The sequence below is a fragment of the Tasmannia lanceolata genome, unplaced genomic scaffold (genome assembly GCF_043159265.1).
Source record: "Tasmannia lanceolata isolate RefF3 unplaced genomic scaffold, GAP_Taslan_0.1 ptg000006l, whole genome shotgun sequence".
Classification (NCBI taxonomy): domain Eukaryota; kingdom Viridiplantae; phylum Streptophyta; class Magnoliopsida; order Canellales; family Winteraceae; genus Tasmannia; species Tasmannia lanceolata.
The window spans coordinates 33,919,340-33,942,791 of record NW_027518683.1 but is presented as its reverse complement, the minus strand read 5'-3'; the positions used below and the strand labels follow the sequence as shown (position 1 = coordinate 33,942,791).

At 37.3% G+C, this 23,452-nt stretch overlaps 1 pseudogene; it reads right to left on the bottom strand.

Annotated features, from left to right (window-relative positions):
* Positions 1-3,136: 3,136 nt before the first annotated feature.
* LOC143878945 (putative amino-acid acetyltransferase NAGS1, chloroplastic pseudogene) lies at positions 3,137-15,170 on the bottom strand (annotated as a pseudogene).
* Positions 15,171-23,452: the final 8,282 nt, after the last annotated feature.

Here is a 23,452-nt window from a genome sequence, read left to right as displayed (position 1 = left end):
AACCACAAGAATACATATGTGAACATATATGTTTGTCTTTATCTTCTTGTAATCTTTGGTTCTTTAATGAGAGTTCTTTATTAACTAATTTAATCTCATTTAATTGACTTTCAAAGCAATTTGTTTGTTAAGATAAATTAGCTTTTAATTTTTCTTCGTTCTCACAAACAAGTGTATATTTTTTATTTAAATCTGTGTTTGTGTTTGGAAGGCTTTTCTTTTCTTTTCTTTCCAAAGGATATTGCACTATTTAATTAAGTCATCATTTTTATTTATCAAAATTTTGCTCAAATGACTTAATTTTTCATTTCTTTTTAAACTTTCATTAACTTCCGCTTTCAAATTTTTAATTTGCTTTTCCAAATTGGAAATTGAATTTTTTTTTAAAATTTCTTTTGCAAAAGATTTTTGTAAAGTCTCTTGTTGTTCAAAAGCAACATTTTTATCATTTGAAGAGAGACCATCATTTTTCTGATAAAATTTTTCAAAATTAGTTCAAATATCTTTTGTATTTGTACATGAAGAAATTTTATCAAAAGCATTGGGACATAGTCCACAACATATTATGATAATAGCTTTTGAATTTAACAAAAATAATTTTGCATTATTTTTAGTGCATTTCCTTGGAATAGAGAATCCCCTTTCAATGACATCTAAGATATCAAAATTTATGAATTCGAGATAGGCAAATATTTTTACTTTCCAAGCTCTATAATTGTGGACCCCGATCCGAGAGAGGCGGGGGGACAGGGCCCCGCACGAAGTCTCTGGATCATCCACGTGAATGGAGAGCTCTACCAAGGAACTCTCGAAAGAATAATGCCTCTCACAGCATGAGTGGCGATACAAAGGTGAGATACCTCTCGATTCGGGGACTAGCCCAGATTCGAAGCGTACCTTAAACAAAGAAAAGTCGTCATCCAAGGAAGTGGGCCCAGGATCTCATACTATGCTCTGTTGCAACGGATAACCAGAGATATAAAAAAGAAGGTTCGTGCCTGGTTACGAATTTGGAAGGTCCGAAGAGCACCTCGTCCGCCCAAGTGCAAGCACCTGGTCTCTTATGTCATTTATTATTGATTTTGAAGAGTTTTGGGCGAAAGTCATATGAAATGGGAACAAATATCTCCAAAAAGACGTCTATCTAATCATGCATGTCTCGGAGGTGAATAATAAGCACACACAAAATAAATGAGAGAAGTGTCGCCTAAGAATAGCTAGGTTATGAGTGTCATACCTAATTGGTATCTGAGTTCTGGTGTGCAAACACATGCATGCTACAGCTAAAGGTATAGGATCTGTACATGAAAGTAAGAAAACACAGCAAAACATACAACACAAATCAACTCTATACATGACTTGACAACATGAATCATAAAACTCTAATGCAGGACTTGACTCGGACCAAGATGGCCGTCCATCCCAGCTGCTCTACGTATCCCGGCCTCAGGAAGAATCGGAGTCAACGTAGTTCAATGACCTATTCTAAACTACGATGCCTAACCATCTAGAACCGTTATCCTAGACTCTATCCACTAGACTCGACTGATTTTTAAAGCTTCTTGTATGATTGCTTAAATTCAAGTGAATTGTAATTTTTAGGACTCTCTATATGCCCTAACTAATACAAGTTGATTAGCCTTAAGCTAATGCAGGCGGGCCCTACATCCTATGTGTAACTAGGCTGTGCATTCTAATGAAAACCATGGGTTGACTATATGCTTCCTAGTCTAGCCATCAATTCGACTAAATGTCTAACCGATCGACTTGAGGCCTCCTAACTCTAGGGACACTCACACGACAGGACACACCATATCAATACAAATCACGACAGACTCCTAACTCTAAAACACCCCAAACAGCTAAGACAGACTCCTAACTCTAGGGGAAGATCTTTTTGAAAAGGTTTTGAAGAATTTTTGTATTTTTTTGAAGGTTTGAAATGTTTATTTTTAAAGGTTTGGTTGGACTTGGGATGTGGATCCCAAGCTGCACTACGTACCCTGTGGGAAGGGATCAAGCCAACGTAGTTCGGAATAAATTTTCCTAACTACTCTTAAAGACTCAATACTTTTGAGATTTTCAGTTTTTCAAGTGTTTTTGTTATTTTCGACTCAAGAGGACAAAATCCTATCATCATAAGGGGAGGACAGACTCCTGATATCCTGCAAAGGTTGGACAGCATCCTATGCTTTGCGGAGGAAAAAGACAGAATCACGACTCTACAAGGGTTGGACAGCATCATATACCTTGCAAGAGTGGATAAAAATCACATGATTTGATGAGAGGTTGGAAAGAAATCTAACCCCTATGATGATAGGACAAACTTCTGAAAGACTGACTCTCTGGCTAAGGACTGACTCCTATGCTAAAGGACTGACTCTCAAACAAATGACTCTAAGAGAGGTGCTAATGAGACATGGCATATCTCCTAGGAATGGACTCACTAAGGAGACAAAGCTTGTCTCTAAAGGATACAACATTCTCTGCATGAGACATAGCCTGTCTCCCTGAAGGTAAGCTTTCCTACGAGACAAAGCATGTCTCTCTAAAAGGGTAAGCTCTGGATAACTCCTTCATTGCCCTTGCAATGAGAGGACAAATTATAAGGGTTTCTAAACACTGAGTAAGTCTAAAAAAAATAAGAAGGGAGACAAGGAGAGGTGTCAATGAGACTAAGCAAGTCTCCAAAAAGAGAGGGACTCCAGATATCTCCTTCATTGCCCGTGCAATGAATGGGTTTCTAATATACAAGGGATACACACTTAAAAGACTGGACAAGTCTATTAAGTAAAGAGGGGAGTGCTACTTGGACTGAGCAAGTCCCCTAATGATGGGCTTGGGCTAGCGCCTTCATCGCCCTTTGTAAAGAAAGGACTACTAGTGTTTAAACGTCTAAGCAATTCTCTACCTAAAGAGGGAAGAAGAAGAAGAAAGAGGGTACTACCATGATATGGTGAGTCCCCCTAAGGATGGGCTTGGGCTAGCGCCTTCATCGCCCTTTGAAAAAAATTGAAATTGAATCTTTGTACATTTACTGTGACAATATTCTTCAATTTATCAAGAATCAAGACAAAGGAGGCCATAGATCTAACCTCAAACAGAAAAACGGCAAAGAACTTACAGATCAAGACAATTAATGTCCTAATTCAGCATAATCCAAGAACTTATCCTTGTCATATCCATGAATACCAGAGAAAGAATCATTAGACTGGTTTAGATATACCTGTGCTGTTAGTACCTGGAGAAGGCCATGAACGACGAGCAATTCACCGTAATACATGTCTGGAAAGATGATTGGAATTTCGCTCAACACCAAGATATCACCAGATCTGGTGACATTGATTGAAAACCCCTTGGAAAGAGTTTGTAACTCTGTTTCATTGTTCAAAAGATCCAGATCTGTCTATGTAAGCCTCTTTTGGATAGTAGATCATGACGCTCAGCTCCGCTCTTGATTCACCACCCACTTTAATAGCATATAAAATCAGACATGGTATTTTCTAACAGTGAGATGGACAGCGCCAGTCTGCAGCCCTTGTTGTAAGCAGAAAAAGATTTTCCATTCCAAGGGATGATGCCTTCTTCTCAATGTAGTCTATAAGTTTGTCTCCTTGTCCATGTCCACGGCATTCAGGGGACACAGCAATAGAAGTAACCTCTCCACACCTGTCCTCAAAGAAAAGGAAAAGAGCGGCGCATGCAATGATTGAACCTTCTCTCTCCACAACGATAAAGGAATCAACGGCTTCGAGCAGCTCTTCATTGGTTCTTCGAATCAATGCACCAGATTCTTCTAATGGACGTATAAGTTGTCTTATTCCAGGGATATCTGTAACCCTAGCCATCTGTGTTCCTTCATAAACATCACTAGCCACCATTGTCCCAACTCCATCTCTTGTAAATAACTCCAATAATAAAGATCCATGAAGAGTACCATCTACTAAATGAACTCTTTGAACACCACCTCTGCAAACGAAAGCCGCAGCAGCCAATTCTGAAAGGTAACCATTTAATCTGCTACGTCGTTCCTCACCTCCAATAGTAAATCCCTGCTCACCAGACCACAGCCCATTCCCATTATCAAAACCAAAACCATTTTGAAATGTTGTATTGTACCTTTCATTGAAACCTTTCCCATTCAGATGAAGAATGCTAGTCACATTCCTATCGAGATATCCTGGATAAACAATATCCTCTTCACCAACAGCCTTAACATAGTTGGCAGCTACTTCACTTTGCTTAGCTCGCTTTCGATTTAGCAAATCTGCATTATTACTATACAGCCTCCATCAAGCCTCTTGCGTATACGGGAAACATCTATTTTCTTTACTTCACCTGTTGCTCCATGGTCAATACCTCCAACGACTCCTCTTCTCTTAATGCTCTTTCCACTAATCTCTTCCCTGTAAACCTTCTATTCTGATTTTTCTTCCACCAAAACTCCAAATGTATGCAGAATCATTGGCGATATTAGTTGCAGAGGCCAAATCACAATAGAATTTTAAGAATTACAGCCATTAACAAGGAAATTTGGTGAAGATGGTCAGATCAAAGCAAAATCTCCAATTGAAACAATTCAATTCTTCTTCATTTTTTCTTCAACTGAATCAATTGGATCTTACTTTATAAAAAAAAAAAAATAGCTACAGCGTGATCAAATCTGCTATTAGATGGCTGGATTCCGGCAGATCTTACCAAAATCAATGGGATCAAGTTTCAGATAATCAAAACAATACAGATCTAAGATTTTTGACAATAAAGGAAAGATAAATTGAACGGCTAAGAAAACAAGGTTAACAGATGTTGATCTAAGGTTTAGAAAGAGAAATAGTTTTAGATCTAGGGTTTAAAGGAAAATAAATCTAAAGCTATCAATGAATCAGAGAAAAAGGTGAAGGAACTCTGCAAAAGTGATCGGAATCCGGTAGGGTTTACTAGAGAAGATGAAGTAAAATGTTAGGGTTAAAAAAACGAATAAGAAGCTTAGGGTTTCTAAGATCCACAGCAACAAAAGAGTGAAGATCTATGTTAAACACACCTAAAGGAGAGGCTAATCGGAGAAGAAAAGATCCACCGGAAATTGATGGCCGGAGCAGAGAAAAACCACCGGAGAAGATGACCGGAAATCTCTCTCTCTCTCTCTGTGTGTGTGTTTTTCAGATCTGTAAAATGAGCTCTCTCCCTTGCAGACCTCGGATCTTGGATCTATATAAGAAACGGCCGAAAAAATCGCTCCTCGCTGGAGAAGATGATCGGATCTGCTCGGGGTTAGTGGATTTGGGAAAAAACTCTCTCGCTCTCTGTTTCTCTCCTCTGCGAATTTTTATTTTTATTTTTTTAATAAGGATTAACAGGTATTTATAAGAATTTTTGATAGTTGATATCGGCACCCCATTTAATATCTGCACAAATGTGTGATTTCAACAGACTAATTCACCCCCCTAATACTTGATAACTGCACCAACTTACTCTGTCTTTTAGTGCAATTTCTTGGCGGAATTTTCTGAAATTTTGCAGGGAGATTCCTAAGATTCTAAGATTTTCAAAAATGTGGTCATGGGCACCTAGAGTTTTAGATTAACCTGAATTTCCTTTCAAATACATGGAATTTTGGGGTGAAGCTTAGATAAGACTGCGCTCCTTATTTCGCTCTTCTTATTCTGTAATTTTGCTCGGATTGGGCTGAAATTTAGCAGGGACCTTGGTGGCAGCTTAACCTAGCTTAGGGTGAAATTTGAGGACCATAATTCAATCATTTGATGGGGTTTTACACAAAATTGGATGGTTTAGGGCACCGTCAAAATGGGGTGTCTATAATAATTTGTTCCACTCAAAATCCATTTGGATTGTCATGGATCTTTATCTCTTGTAGATTTTTTTTGTAGATTTTTTTTTTAAGTTAAAAAATCTCTTTAAGAGCCTATGCTCTGATACCAAATGAAATACATGTGTAACAACCCAAGAGGGGGGTAGATTGGCTAATTAAAAATTCTTGTCTTAATTAGGTGGATTAATAAACTTAAATTTCTAATTAAGCAAATATGGTCTAACCCTTGTTCAAATAATAAAGATATTGAAAGCTAGGATTTAGAAGTTACTTTAGATTCATATACTCTAACCCTTGTTTAATAAAAATCAGATACAACAAGTAAAGGGTAGAGATTACCATTCACCAATGTGCAAGAGAAGAAGGAGAAGATAAGCAATCACAAGGAACACACGATTTTAATAGTGGTTCGGTCTATCACAAGACCTACTCCACTCTTCCAAGTATTCATCCTTGGATGCTCCACTAAGATGGGATTCTTCAATGGCGAATCACTAAGCCGTACATACAACTTCTCCTTCGAAGTCCAAAGGGCACCAACCCTTTCTTCATGAAGCCTTACGAGGAACCCTTCCTCTTACAAATGATTTACCTTTTTTAACGGACCAAATCGGAGACCCTTAAGAATAAAATGAAGAAATAAAGTGAAGAACTCTCTTTGCCTCTTAATAGGCGTATTACAAACTTTGTATAGCTCATGATCTCTCCAAGGAATGGATACAAATGTAAAGCCTATAAAGATCCTCTTGAAAGAATGTAAAAATACAAGTTCAAAGAGGTTTTAACTTTTCATATAAAAGTTTATGTTCAAGAAGATAGGATTTGATCTTGCAAAAGGTTGTTTAGAAAGGTTTAGATAGTGTATATATAGCCCACAAGGAAATATGACCGTTTGGGGGTAAAACTGTAAAATACAGGGTTAAAAAAGTCAACCTGCGCAAGCCCCAACGGCTCTATTTCCAGGCCGTGGCGGTTGACCGAGGCACAACGGTCGCCCGCCCTTATCGGGCTCTCTATTTGAATTTCAAATTTCATACCGGCGCGGTCGACCGGCCCTATGGCGCTGGCCCGGCGAGGGCAATCTCTTTGAATAAAAATTCAGCTCAAAAACACTATCGCGGTCGACCGGACCTGGATGTTTTCTGGATTTCCAGAAAACAGATCCACAGTCGCCCGGCTCACCCCGGTCAACCGACCCCATAAATTTCGAGATGCCCTGGAATTCCAGGTAGCATCCCGCGGTCGCCCGGCATAGCCCTGTCGACCGGCCCTGAGTAAAATTTCATTTTTAACTTTAAAATTCAGGGGCTTTGGGCCATGGTCTTTGGGCTTTAGTCCTAGGTTTTCAAACACATATTTGGGTGTGTGTATGGTTTTCAAAGATATAAAAAGTTAAGTATGAAAGCCATTTGAAAACCTTTTGAAAGTGCATTTAAACATAAAATCAAGAAGACTCTAAATACACTCTAATAGTGTATACCATTGAGTTTTCTTGGAATGTCTTTGCTCTTTCCACCTCCTTGGACTTCTTCGGCTTGAGTGAACATCTTGAACGTTGTCATGGATCTTGTGACTTCCTCCAATCTTCACTGCATGTTAAGAGGTGCATGAGGAGTCACCAATGGCTTGTTCAACTCCAAGCTTCTTCTTAACACTTGCTAGGTTGCTTGAGGGATCCTTATCATGAGCTTCTTAACTTGATCATCTCCAAATGGTGATGACTCCGATGTAGGTGCAAGCTCTTGGATCATACGTGAGTGTATCCACAAGCCATGTGTTGAGTTGAGTTGTGTAATGGCAATTATGACATGAAATTCCTGTATATGACACAACATCTCAAGGCAACACATTAATCCATAAATGCTAATCAATTTGAGTTTGCTAATCATCAAAACAAGAAGGTAAGATGAATGATTAACCCATGGGAACCCTTGGGCTTACATATATCACTAATGTGCTTTTGGTGTTCTAAGTTGTAGATCTCATTAGTGTGCAATCAAGGAAGCTTGAATCAAGGCATTGAAGCTAACTTGGAATGATTTTGGTGTGCCCTAAAGCTAGGAAGATCCAAGAAGCATGGTGGACTTGAAGTCTTGAAGATTAAGTGAAGATCAAGTTGAAGTCCAAATTAAAATGTATTTGTTCATTCTTGTTAATGTTGTTGAGGCACTAAACATAGGTTAAAATAGTCCCTAAACATGATTAACTTAGTGGGACAAGACCTAGAGACAACACCCCAAAATTGAATATCATTCGGCCTTAAAATGTGCAAAATTGGCAGGGCCAGCCGACTAAACATCCCTAGCCAACTACCCATTTGATCTGTTTTCAACCAGATGTGTTTTTCATCTCGGGCCAGCCGACTGGAGCCCTCTAGCCGACTGCCAATAAAGTCATGTTTGAAAAACAGTTTTGCTCCAAGTTTGGGCCAGCCGACTAGATCCCCCATTCAACTGGCTCGGCTATATGAGGTTTTTTTATACATAGCCACCAGACCCTATGGGCCAGCCAACTGCTCGACCCCACTCAACTGCCAACGGCTAGATTTCTATCCATTGGAGTTAAAATGGCTAATTTGTGGGGCTTTGAAAGTATTACCAAAATGCCCATAGAATGGCTAGTTTTTTGTCTCTCTCTCTCTCTCTCTCTCTCTCTCTCTCTATATATATATATATATATATATATATATATATATATGTTTGTGTGTGTGTGTGTGTTTCTAATTGATTCGAAGCGATCCAAGACACTCTAACACTTATTTGGAACATCTTAAAGAGTGATTAAATCCTATTTATTGCCTCTCACATCCATTGAACAAGAATTTGACTTAAGCTTGATTTGTACATCCTTTCTACATATGTTGCAACCCTCTTTGAAGGGATTTGTTTTTCTTTCTTGATTCAATCATTTGTTTGGCAAGTGTGGTGGAGACGCACCATAGGGCGAATGTAAGGAGACGTGTGGAGCCTTCTTAAGAGCGAATGTTGGAGACGCGGAGCCTTCTCCGGGTTGGCGAGTTTTGCCAGGTGGAGCCACTATGTTTATAATTGGGTTGATTCCCCTCCTTTAAGGGAATCCATAGTGAAATCATCAAGAAGTCTTGGTGGAGTGGAGTAGGTCATTGGTCGTGACTGAACCACTATAAATCTCGGGTGCACTTTATTTCTCTCTCTATCCCTTTTGTGCATTTGTGGTTTGTTTTCATTTGTGCTTAATAGTTTTATTTGCCATTAAGTTTTAATTCAGCAAAATTTTTGGCAAAGTTTTTGAACCCAATTCACCCTCCCTCTTAGGTTGCCATCCGAACTTGGGATTTCATTTATGCTTTAGGAATAATGGGAATGAGACTATAGAAGTATTCACTTATGCAGATTGGTTAGGCTCTCTAGCAGATAGGAGATCTACGACTGGTTACTGTACATTCGTTGGTGGTAATAGGGTGTCCTGGAGAAGTAAAAAGCAAGATATTGTGTCTAAATCTAGGGTCGAAGCTGAGTATAGAGTTATGTCCTATACAACTGGAGAGTTTAATTTGGTATTCCTTCATGTCAGAGATTGGTTTTCCTTCTTCGGGACCATCACGGTTGTATTGTGATAACCAGTCAGCTATTTATATTGCCAACAATCCAGTTTTCCATGAGCAAACCAAGCATATTGAAGTTGGCTGTCACTTCATTCGTCAGAAGATCCAAAGAGGAGAGATTTGCACCATGTTTACTAGGTCCACAGATCAACTTGCTGATGTGTTCACCAAAGCGTTAGGGCCTGTAGGACGCATGTAACAAGCTTGGAATGTATGATATATGCATTCCAGCTTGAGGGGGGACTATTAGACACATAGGGGCATTATTGTCATTTTATATGTATAATCATATAAATATATTAAATCGTGGAGGGAGAGACAACACTCATGATTCTCTCTCTTAACTTCTTCTTCTTCTTCACAATCTCCTTCTCTACCAAACTATATGGCAATCTAACATTAGTTAATCAATATGATTAATTAATTAAGAGATAAATGGGTTTCTAGATTCCTATTGGTTGTTATGTTAGCTAATTTCTTATTTGCAAGTTTGAAAAGAGATAAAGGTAAAGAGAATTTGTTTAAAACTCTTTTAACAATAATTAATATATTTTATAAAATAAAAAGTTATATGAGAAAAAGGAGGGGAGAGACGTCCAAGAATTCTTGGAAGCCCATCCCTCTCTATCTCTCTCTTTCTATATATATATATGTATGGAAAGATGGGAAAGAGAAAAGGACTGGACATTTTCTCTCCTCTCTCAACTTCTAAGTTTTAAAGAAAACTTTCTCACTCCTCTTAGTTATCCAAGATTCTCCATAATCCCTATTCTAGTTTAGAACTAGAAGAAGAAGAAAAGTGCATCATTCCTCTTGTTTGTGGCAATCAAAGGAAGCCACTGATTCAACTTCGGGGGCATCTATCTTCAGAAGGCAAGAAGTAGATCACACAAAGGTTATCAGTCGGATAACCAATCTGGAATAATTTCTGATCTTTATGTTTTATTTTTCATCACCATTGGCACATCTAGTCTGTAGTGATCCTGAGTTTAGGCAAGGGATCGAAGAAATTTATGTTTATATATGTTCCTCGAATTCGAGTAATGTGCAAATTACGATCAAATAATTATTGGTTCGAATGCATTGTGGACAAGGACTTAATAATTTTTTTAGTATAAAGAGAAAAGACTTAAAGACATTGTTGGGAAAAACTTTATGGTGGAGATGTTGAAGAATCGTTGATGAAAAAGGAGATGAGATGCTTCAAGGTGCATTATATACATTGTTTTCCTTAAGAAAATAGCGCCCCCCCCCCCCCCGCGCCCCAATTTGAATAAATGATGTGCAAAGTGGATCCTTGAGTTTGCTTCCATGATACATTGAAGCCCAATAAATATGATCAATTGATGTTTGTTGACACTATGCACAAGCGGAAAACAAACTCGAAATACCCTCAGATTAGTCAAGTCTATGAGATACTAGTTTATGTTTCTGTAGAAAATTGTAAGCCCAAGGTTTCTCCCAAGGGATCCTCATACCTTCACCCATGTTTTGATGATTAACAAACACAAATTGATTAGATTTTAAGGACTAATAAATTGCCTTGAGTGTTGTGTTGAAACAGGAAAATATTAGCACATTACAAGACACAACACAATGCATGACTTAGAGATCCATGTGGATACTACATAAAGCAACTCAATCTTAATGGGAGCAAGCTCAAAAGGACATTTGATGGAAGATCCTACAAGATGGAGTGAAGATTTGAAGATCTCAACCAAGTCAAGCATCGAACGGAGCACATTAAAGATCAAGTTCAAAGAGAAGACTCAAGAGATGTAAAATCTGATTATAAGTTGCATCTCTAACACTCTGTAGACACCCCCATTTTGCTATGCTTTAAAAAGCAAAAGGTTTGATTGGTCTATTAAATCCCAAGTCAGTCTTTTGCATTAGGTTAAGCATTCTCGCATTTTAGGGTAAATTACATCTCATTTTAAGTATTTTGGTGTTGATTCGCAATCCCGAAGGTCTCTAGAGGGTTCCATTAGTCTCCAGATGATGATATCTTGTATTTCCAGTCAAGTGTAAAACTTACTATTTTTAGAGTTTCTCAGGGTTTTCCCCGATTTTATCATTTTCTGCATCTTAGGGGTATTTTGGTCATTTTTGATGTGTCCTAGATTATCCCGAAAGTTTGTCTGAGAAATCATGAATGATTTCAAGTATTTTGAAAAACCTGCTATTTTTAGAATTTCTCAGGGTTTCTATCTTTTTTGGAAATTTTGTGTCCTAAGGGTATTTTGGGTATTTCCAGGGAGTTCCAAATGATCTTGTTTGATATCATCCATCATCTCAAGTGAATTTCAATACTTTATATTTTTGAAAATTTTCCTCATCTACTTTCCATTTTTAACTTCACCCTTAAGGGGGTACTCCAGTTCGAGGGCATTTTGGACACTTTTTTATATGTGTTGATCAAACGAGGTCATTTTGGGTAAAAATGATTTTTCCAATGGGGAGAGAGGTTCGGTCATGTGTGTGGGACCTACCCATGTTCCCAACACTTGGTGTAGGCCCGCTCTCATCTCTTTAATTCGACTACAATGGTTGAGGGACCACTATTTTTATGTATAAAATGAATTACCTCACTTATAAAGAAAGACTACACAGACTCAGCTCACTAAAATGATCATAACTTTTTAACCACTTGTCAAAAAAATTTGTAGCTATACTTATTGGAAACATCTCGAGAAGGGCTGTAACTTTCTAGTTTACAACTTTTTGTGATTCTTCCACGAAATAAGTCAAAAACGAGCTTTAAGATCAAGTAGTGTCATTTGGATGGGAATTTCAGCCTACTAAAATTGTAATAACTCTTTAAGTGATTAGCCAAATTTAAAGTGTAAATATGCGTTGGAAAGATCTTTCAAAGGGATACAACTTTGTAGGTTATAACTTTTTGTAATTCTTACGCTAAATAGGTCAAAAAATGAGCTTTAAAGTTGGGCGGTGCTTTTTGGACGGGAATCACCATGATATCTTGCATTTTTTATTTTGGAAACTACAATATTTAGAAATTCAAAGTATAGCAATTTGCCTAATTAGTATAAGATATTTGTAGTCTTTCTTTAAAAAAATGCAACACAATAAAGAAACAAAGAGAGAGAAAGAAACAGAGCAAAATTAGAATGTAATGAGAATAGAAAGTTACTTTCTTTCTCTCATCTGAATAGAAAGTTACTTTCTTTCTCTCATCTCAATCTCTATATACACCCAAAAAGTAATGTATATATTCTCTATCTATACAATTGGCATGACTTAGTCAGCAAGCAAGCTAATTGTTATTGATAATGGGAATATGTATAATTAGGAAACAAGAAGGAAAAGCAAGGCAATAAAGGGAATTAGAAATAAAGCAAAAAAGGTAACTCTCGCATGGAAAATTGTTATTCTTGCTTTTTACCCTAGTTTTCTCTACAAATATGGATTAAACCAACCTTTGTGGCCTTCTTGAAAAAAACGTCCAGCCCTTTCTCTCTCCAAAAAAAATTCGTCCACCCCTTTTTGTGGAGAAATTAGCCATATTTCTTTGAATTCAAGTGAAAGAAACATATCTCCTTCATCTTCTCTTGATTATTATTCGAAGCGGTTCATCTCTTCGGCGATTCGGGTTTCTTTATTACGTATCAAAAGGCTTATCAAAGCAGATATTTCAGATTAAAGCCTTAGAGACCTTGAATTAGCGATCAAAGGTTAGTACCCAAATTCTTTTAAGTTAAGAACTAGTAGCATGATTAGGGATCTATTTTCTTTTCTTTTTTATGATTTCCTGTGAAAAAATCATGAGATATTATTTTGCATGAATATAATACTATATGTGATTCACCAATTCATATTAATGCTGATTTTAGTGGAAGAAAAGCCGTTCTAAATTTTAAAAAAAAGGATATTCAAGAAAATAGGGTTTCAATTCATTTTTTGAGTCGTTTTCAAAGAAACTAGTTTAAAATTATAGATTTTTCCAAAGGTTATATTTTCTGAGTTTTATTTGAGTCAAAAGAACATTAGAAATTCAAAATTTCAATAAAATTATTTTCATCTTGATGGTCTAAAAATTCATTAAAGAAATACATCGAAAAGGATTATTTGGTGAATTAAAATTTGTTTACATATTATATCAATTCAGAATTTGATGAAATTTTATTTCCAGTAGATTTTTGACATTTAAAGAGCATAGAAAAATTTTCAAAGAATTTAGTAGTTATTTATTATTTTTCTTAGAATTTTTAATGAAAAACAACTATTTTCTACATGGGTAAAGGAGTTGTTATCAAACGAACTCTTCGGAAGCTGAAATTCTGGAATAAGATGGATTCGTCCATTAATATCATGTATGAATTTTTCAGGAGTTTTTTACACCATTTAATATTTTTAGTGGTTTTTATTTGAATCAGCCATAATGAAAATAAATACACTAAAAATAGTAAAGTCCAGTAAACATATGTGAAATTTATACAAAAATTTAGTACTATTATGAGCATATTTCAGTACTAATTTGGATCGAATTGGCTTATTTTTTCTATAAGTTCCTTTGAAACACCAATAAATTGTCTAAATTTGTAAAAATTATTAAAATCAATTAAAATTCGTAAAATCATGAAAAATTCCAGAACATCAAAATATTCCAGAAACATCATAATCCTCAAATTACTGAAGTAAAAATTGTTAAAACTCATCGAGAGTCTTCACAACCTGCTAAATTGGTCAAAACCCTAGCCTAGGTGAATATACCCATAGAGCCTTAGAATACCCTGATTTCTAGGTGATAGGGACCCTTAAAAAGATGGAAATTACCAACTTGATAATTTGGGTTGGGCAAACCCGAACTCAGATCAATTCTGAAACCGTTGGATTACGGTTCCACCTCGTAGGAGCATTTAGAGCCAATTTAGGAACACTTATGTCACGTCGAGTTCTAGGTCTTACGGAGTCCTAGAGTTAGGAGTCCGGCTAGCCTCATCACGGGCGGTTGCTATTGTTAGCAACCGGGCCTTGGTTTCATTAGTTAACCCATTTTCCCTATAGGACGTGCCTAGGTTAACCTAGGATGTAGGGCCCACCTGCATAAGTTTAGGGAGTGTCTTGCATTTAGATAGGATCATATAACATCTTAGATTGAGTCCTAGGATAATAAAACATAATCAACTTAAATTAATTAATTTCTCTTAAAACTGTTGAAACAGTCTGTCCAGTCTAGATCGGTATCCTAGATGAGTTAGGCATGTAGCTTAGTTTAGGCCACCGAACTACATCAACTTTGATCCCAGTGAGGCTTGGGTACGTTAATAACTTGGATGGCATTCCAAGCTCAAGTCGACCCTACACACACTCCAGTAGGGTTTTAGGATTATTTTGTTTATTTATTTATCATTTTACAACCCTATATTAAATTGATTAAATCACTTAGGATTTCTCCAAAATTAGACTTTAGGAGAACTTTCACATAGATTGAATCAAATTAAATTGAGAGAATCAAAAGATGCATCAGGAACCAAATTGAAATTAGATCATTTAAGGTGCCTGTCCAGTAAATCACGTCAAAGGAGTTTAAATGGGCATTTTAAAAGAGATTTAAGTGAGTTAATCTTTGGAACTGAAGATCGGATTACCAGACGAGAATGGTACATATGGTGGTAATCCATCATACCTTCCATTCATGTAATCAGGTAACAGATCTAGATTTCTGGGATCACAGATCACTGCAGTGTCACTTATGGGTACTAGATCCCTTACCTGGGTGGCGACTTTAGTCATTTTCTTTTGCGTGAAATTCGGATTTCTTTTATGATCCCAATTTCACGGAAAAGATGATTTACATCAATAATAAATCAAAAGCACACGCCATCCGCGTGGGTACGAGAGACCAAGAGAGAGGCAGGTCGTGCCCTCCTCACGGGATCGGGTCCCACACAAGCTTGATGTTTTCTCTATCAAGGCACACTCTCTTGGACCCCCCAAATTTATGTTTTTAATGTCCAAGAGAAAACCCAAAAGTATTGCAAAAGAAACCCTAAAAATAACTAGAAAAGTCAATTTTTACAATCGACGGTTGACCGACCCTACCACCCCGGTCAATCGGCCATTTATCGAGGTGAAATAGAAAACTGGTCAGAAACCATTCAGCGAGTGACCGACTCGGTCAACCGCGACACTCCTGGTCGACTGAGACACTTTGAAACTCATTTTTAAATTCTAACCAGCGCATGGCCCGCGGGCGACCACCACGACCCAGTCGACTGGGACCACGTAAAAATAGATCCGTTGGAGCTTCGTGTACTATTTTCAAAATGACCCAGTTTTTACCATTTTGCCCTCCAAAGGCTATAAAATGGAGATCCTAGCTCCATTTTAACTTGATGAAATCATTTTGAAATAGCCTAACAACCACTAATCCATTGGTTATCATGTTTTGGTTTTCAAACCTCTCACCAAACACGTGTGCCTTGATCTTGATTACATCCAAAAGTGTTAGACTTAGGATTTTCTTGGATAACTTTAAGAGAGAGTTTGTAGTGAGCTTTGATTGTCTTATTTGCCTATTTAGAGGCTTGAGAGTGCTTACATTTCTTCTACTATTCATTGTACTCGCGAAGAGGAGCTTTGAGGCGGTTTGCGAAGAGGAATCACTACCTTGGAGGTGGTTTGAGAAGAGGAGTGATTTCCTTGCAGGCGGTTTTGCAAAAATGGATTGTTCCTTGGAGTCGGTTTGTATAAAGCCCGGAGATTCGGCGTGCGGAATCTCAAATAGTGAAAGAAAATCCCAAGAAAAGACCCCGTACTTGGGTAGTAGAGTAGGTTCGATTTTGACCGAACCACTATACACGATTGCATCGTCTCCCATCCTCTTCGTCCTTGTGGTGATTGGTAATATGTAAACCCTTCATTTATGTTTATGCTCTATTGAACAAGGGTTAGATCTATAAATACAAAATTGATAAAGTTAGTTTTAACTTTACATTCAATTAAGGTAAACTTTTTAATTATCCAATTCACCGCCCTCTTGTGTTACCTATTGAGATTTCAAAATTAGATAGCTAGAGAAAAAACACAAATAGAATAAAAAGAGATTTTTTAAATCTCTAAAGAGGGTGAAAAGGTTATGGAAATCCCAAATTTGTTGTATTTTCTGATTACCAAGCAAATGGTGAGGTTTTGGTCTATTTATAGACTTTTCGGCGATTTCTCACATTGAATTGCACCTTTTTATGGCACCTGATCATGATGGGTTGCTTGTTTGACTAGTAGATCGCACTAGATTGCGATTCTACTATCCACATCGGCTCTGGAATGACTATTGGCTTTAGTATAACCCCTATCCTCTGCCAATAATTGTTAGATCATGACCGATCGCCTATCTCTGGATTGGATTGCACCCGGTTGGCCTTTGATCATTGTTACACGACTAGTCATGATCCGACAATCAAAATTGCACTTGATCAAACACCGATCGTCACCACACCATCCTATGCTCTAGACCGCGCCTGATAAAGCACTAGACATTAGAGCACACCCGAGCATGATCCAAGATCTAGATCGCAGCCACTCATATCAAATCTCAAAAAATTTACGCACTTCAATTGCTCCTCACGACGATACATACACACGAAGTGCAAAGTGCTCCAGAACTACGATTAGATAGACCAAAAATAAAAGACTCACCAACAAACCAATATGATCCCTCAGGTCAAAGGACATGTAAAGGGTCCTGTCTGGTAGAATAACTCAATGTTATCCTGTCCACAAGCTATTCTAATGTGATCATGTTCAGTATGCAATCTCATTGTCATACCTATTCTATCTTACTTAGGGTCCACTACCCAAGTGATTGAGATAAGTCACTCCACATCTCGTGCATGTAGGCAAGATAGATGCTAGTTGTATACAGGAGGAGGTGCCCAACCTCAACCCCAACTAGGAACTACTAAGGTCTCCAAAGAACCGGAATCCCATATCTCCTTGCTCCCTAGGATCTGTGAATCCATGAGCATGGGTTTCCTACTTTATAATTTGCTACCTAAGGATAAATACGTGTCAATAACAAGTAACATATCACACATATTTAACTTTTAGTACCCATTAATTGTCATGAAAATAAACTTTTATTGATTAATATGCGAAATTACTGGGTTTTAGGGCACCAACTCGTTAACCTCTACAAATTATGAAGTTGAAGTGGCAATATTATTTCGATCTCCATCTCGATTGCATTACACGTATAAGACACGATGCCAATGACTTAAATAATGTTATTTGAATTCTAATTCGAATAGCTGACGGCATAACAGATCTGTGTATTCCATTTGAAACGTTCTACATATCAGTATGCGATCAATCACATTTATTCACAACTTTAAGTCATTCGAATAGCTGAGGGCATAACACATCTGTGTATTCCATTTGAAATACTCTGCATATCAGTATGCGATCAATCACATTCATTCACAACTTTAAGTCATTCGAATAGCTGAGGGCATAACACATCTGTGTATTCCATTTGAAATACTCTGCATATCAGTATGCGATCAATCACATTCATTCACAACTTTAAGTCATTCGAATAGCTGAGGGCATAAAACATCTGTATATTCCATTTGAAATACTCTACATATCAGTATGCGATCAATCACATTTATTCACAACTTTAAGTCATTCGAATAGTTGACGGCATAACACATCTCTGTATTCCATTTGAAATGCTTTACACATCAGTATGCGATCAATCACAGTTATTCACAACTTTAAGTCATTAAATGTTCTAATCACCACTCAAATCAACTCTTTAATGAAATTCTTGACGCTATAAGTGTTACTAACCCTTCTTTAAAATTTGAAATATGGGTGTAAACAATATGTTTGGTGATCGAGTGTGCTCATCTGATGGTTGATCACCAATGGGTATAGGTTTGCTATAGAAAAGAGATCGCATTCGCATGATCATGGTTTGAAATTTCGGTTTCGCTATCAGTTTTGCCCCCTCCCAAACCAAAATTTTGAAATTTCAGTCGAAATTCCTTACAGCCCGTAAAATTTTCAATTTTTTTGAATATAAAATTTCGACCGAAATGTACGAAATTTTGACCTAAATTTCGGAAATTTCTATAATTTCAGTCAAAATTTAATATACAATTTTTTAAAAATAAAAAATAAAAAAATAATCTGAGTAAGAAATCTAGGTCGAATTTTCCAAAATTTCACCCAAAATTTCGTGAAAAGTGTTTTTTTTTTTTAATTTTAAACCCATTTTCGAAATTTAAAGCCATATCTGAAAGAGTAATGCTAGGGAAACGAGAGTACCACCGAAAAGTCACAACTCACAAGTGACGTGTGTCAGCCCATAGATTTAGGAAAATCACCAAAAGTAGATTTTTTTGTGTACACATGTCACATTTTCATTGCAGATCCCATGGGTCTCCTTATCATTTTCGTATGTGAAATCCACCGCCTATGGTTATTTCCAAGGCGTAAAACTTACTTACATTGTGGCCCAACAAATGAACGGTTTGAATCATTCTGTGAAGTGGGCTCTCCAGTAGTTTCTTGAAAAAAACCAGACAACATATGATATGTGGCTGCATAGTCCACCATTTTACAAAAAGGATTGTATGGCCCACTTCACAGGATGATCCAAACCGTTCATTTGTTTGGCCACAATGTAGATAGGTTGTGCCCCAAAACTCATTTCCATTCAATGATCCTAACCTATAGAGGTTGTCCCTTTATTGATCACAGGATTAGGATCATCCTATGAAAATGATTTTTGGGGCAAAACTTACATTGTGGCCTAATAAATGAATGATCTGGATCATCTCATGAAAATGGGTTTCAAACGTTATTGTGGCACAATAAATGAATGATCTGGACCATCCCATGAAAATGGGTTTCAAACGTTTTTTGAAAAATGCATATTGCCACAAACCATATAATCAAACCTCTATAGATCGGACGGCTAGGATCATCCCATTGAAATGATTTTTGGGGTAAAACCTATTTACATTGTGGGCCATCAAATGGATGGTTTGGATCATCCTATGGTGTGGGTTGTGCATTCCATGTTGACAAATAGGGGGTGAATATAGTAATAGAAGGGGCTGAATTTATCATTGCCCAATGAAATGCAAGTGTGACAACCCAAGAGGGGGGGGTGAATTGGTCAATTAAAAATTCTTGACTTAATTAGGTGGATTATTAAAATTATTTTTCTAATTAAGCATTAATTAGTCTAACCATTGTTCAAATATGATTATAATGAAAGCTAGGGTTTAGATATTACTTTATGCTTATATGCTCTAACCCTTGTTCAATAAACAACAAACATAAAAACAAGCAAAGGGTTGAGTTTACCAATCACCACAAGTGCAAGAGAGAGAGAGAGAGAAGGAAGAAGCCACACCACAAGAAACACATAATTTTTATAGTGGTTCTGTCTATCACAAGACCTACTCTACCATTCCAAGTTTTCCTCCTTGGGTGCTTCACTAAGGTTGAGATTCCTCAATGGCGAATCTCCAAGCCGTACAAATCCAACTCCTTCTCCAACTCCAAAGGGGACAAACCCTTTCTGCACAAAGCCTTGCGAGGGGACACACCCTCTGACACCGGATTCACCTTTGTTATTGGGCCGAATCCAAGACCCTCAAACACGAATGAAGAAAAATAAAAGAAAAGAATTCTATTATCCTCTTAATAGGCTTGATACGAACAATGATAGCTCACAAACTCTCCAAAGAATGAAAATGTAAAAGCCTAATGGAGATCCTCTTGATAGAATGTAAAAGTTATAAGTTCAAAGAGGTTAAACTTTTGATATGAAGGTTTTAGCTCAAAGGGATAAGATTTGATCTTTCAAAAATGTTCAAAAACTTATTTAGAAAGGTTTAGATAGTGTATATATAGCCCATTTGAAAATGTGACCGTTTAGAGGTAAAACTGTAATAAACTGGGTTGAAAAATTCAAGCCCCACAAGCCCCAACGGCTAGTTTGTCAGACCGGCGCGGTGACCGAGCCACAGCGATCGTCCGCCCCTATCGGGCGCACTTTTTTATTTTCAAAATTCTTACTATTGCGGTCGACCGGCCTATGGCGGTCGTCCGGTGAGGGCTACCTGTCTGTTTAAAAGTTTAAGCTCAAAACCTTTCTGCGGTCGATCGGCCCATGGCGATCGCCCGCCCAGACCAAGTTGGAATGTTTCTGTTTCGACAGAAACCATTCCGCGGTCGCCTGACTCACCCCGGTCGACCTGCTCGCTAAAATCCTGCAAGTGCTGGGATTCCAACAACCTTGCCGCGGTTGCCCGGGACACTCCCGGTCGACCGGCCCTGTTCAAAAATTTATTTTAACATATAAAAATCAGGGATTTTGGGCCATGGTCTTTGGGCTTTTAGTCTTAGGTTTGAAAACACATTTTTAGATGTGTGTATGGTTTTCAAAGATATAAAAGTTAAGTATGAAAACCATTTTGAAAACCTTTTGAAAGTGCATTTTATAGTAAATCAAGAGGACTCTAAATACATTCTAAAAGTAAAGAACCTTGAGTCTTCTTGGAATGTATCGGCTCCTTTGCACTTTCTTGGACTTCTTCAACTTGTGAGAGAACATCTTCAACTTGATTTGGCTCTTATAACTTCCTCCAATCTTCAATGCATGCTTAAAGGTGCATGAGGTGTCACCATGGCATGTTCATCTCCAAGCTTCTTCTTGACACTTGCTAGGAGGTTGTGAGATCTTCATTTCGAGCTTCTTGACTTGAACATCTCCAAATGATGATATCTTCACTATAGGTGCAAGCTCTTGATAATTGTATGTGTGGATCCTCAAGCCATGTGTTGTATGAGTTGTATAATGGCAATATGATATGTGAAATTCCTGTATGCAACACAATACTTCAAAGCAACACATTAGTCCATAAATGTTAATCAATTTGGTTTGCTAGCATCAAAACAAGAAGGTAAGGTGAATGATTAAACCCATGGAAATCCTTGGGCTTACACCCAATCTCTCCCAACCCCCCAAAATGGTTTCTATGACAAATTCTCACTGAGAATTGAGGATAAATTCACTCCTTTAACGTCTTCCTTTGCCTTTACAAACTTAACGGAAATTCAACCCGTTTATTTATTTTCCCCCAATTTTCTCTCAAAATCTTTGAAATTTCGGTTGAGATTTTGAAAATTTCGTCAGATTTCGTCAAAATTTTGACCTTGGAATTAAATAATATATATTCCGTCGAAATCCCATTAATTTCTGACGAAATTAGAAAATACCGAAATTTCGGGAAATTAATGAAATTTTGCCCGAAATAATATACTGTTTCGAGTATGTGTAGTTTCGGTGTCGTTCTCCACCGAAATCCAAAATTTCCGATTTCGGTCGAAATTTAAAACCATGTGCATGATTGAGGCATGCATAAATCAACTATTAGATGTCTTTAAGACGTCTAATTTTAACATGCTAGATCATATGGTCTATAATCATCCATGAGGGTAGGATCAAGGGAAACTTATGATGGCCAACAATATTATTATAGTTAAAAAAAACTCCATTTTTTAGGAAAACTGTTTAAACCTGTTTAACGTACTAAACACGTTCTTTTGGCCAACTTGCCAATGTTGCCTCCAATATATTTGGTAAATGACAAAATTTTAAACTCATTTTTTTGTGTTTCCCTTTCTTTACTATGTAACAAATACCGTATTAATCTCGAATTTTCTCGTCCTGTTTTTTTGCTGAATCATGTTTTACATTGTAGGTCCGTGTCCTACATAGTCATTTTTCTTAAGGTTCTCTCTGGATGTAAAATGTGCATAAAACAAATTTTACATTAATTTTTAAACCTTTATTTAGCCTATGTTTCTTTTGACCTAAAATGAGGATAAAACAAAACTTACTCCCATTTTTACGTAAAAAAGTTGATGAAAAATTTACATCACACCCATTTTACATCCAAAGAAATGAAGAAGCCTGTAAGTGTAAAAATGGGTGTGAAATCTTACATCAAAAGGAAAGTCTAATGAAAAGTAGACATTTCATGATTTGAATGGTCTCCAAGGGCTATCAAACTTGGCCCCGAGGGTTGGAGGTTTGCCGTTTCTATTCTGTCCAATCGCCGAAAGAGTCCATGCCCAGTAGTATTTTTTGCCTTGCATGCGGAAGCCTATTGTGGACCGCAGTGCATGCACGTGCAGCCCAACAAAACAGTGGCACCCTCTTTTTTGGACTGATCCAAACCGTTCATTTGTCGGGCCCTGATGAGGATAGGGTGTGACCAGAAATTATTCTCCGCAGGATGTTCCCAACCCTTTGATTTGTGGTGATTTTCATAATGTGCTGTCCATTTAAAACCTCACCAGATCATATGGAGATGATTTTCTTTGCACACTATCTACATCAGGACCCAACAAATGAACTGTTTAGATCACCCAAGCAATGTTGACCCCACTGTTTTCTGGGCTGCATGTGCATGACCAATCGGGCACCATATAAAAGCTCATGTTAAAAAAACATTTTCTAATACAGAAATTATATTGTTCTATGAAGTGTAGTATAGGTGCTACTATAAAAGTACCATTCTTAATATTTGATCAAAAAATTATTTGATCAAACAGCGGCCTCTTAAAACTAGGCTGCTGTTGGATCAAATATCAAGGGTGGGACACCATATAAAATCTCTATCTAATGATGTGTTGGTGTCTACATACAAAAGTACGTGCAAAGGTGCAAATGCGAAGGTGCCGTAGAAGCCCCTTTTGTTTTCTTTTACTTTTATTCGTTTAAAATATAGGAAGGAACAATTATCAAGGGGGGGACAAAAATTAGGTGAAATTATCGATAGGACCCATGCTTTTCTGAAATTATCAACGAGGGACAAAAGAGGTCTTGTCAGTAAAAGTTGGACAAAAATGCCCTTTTCTCGAGTAAGCAACACGTTTTGCTTTACCACTTTTCCCACTTCTCTCTTCTTTCCCTCTTTTTTTTACTTTTTCATTTTCAACTTTGTTTTTTTTACCCTACCAGTCATCTTCGTTTTTTTACTTACCAG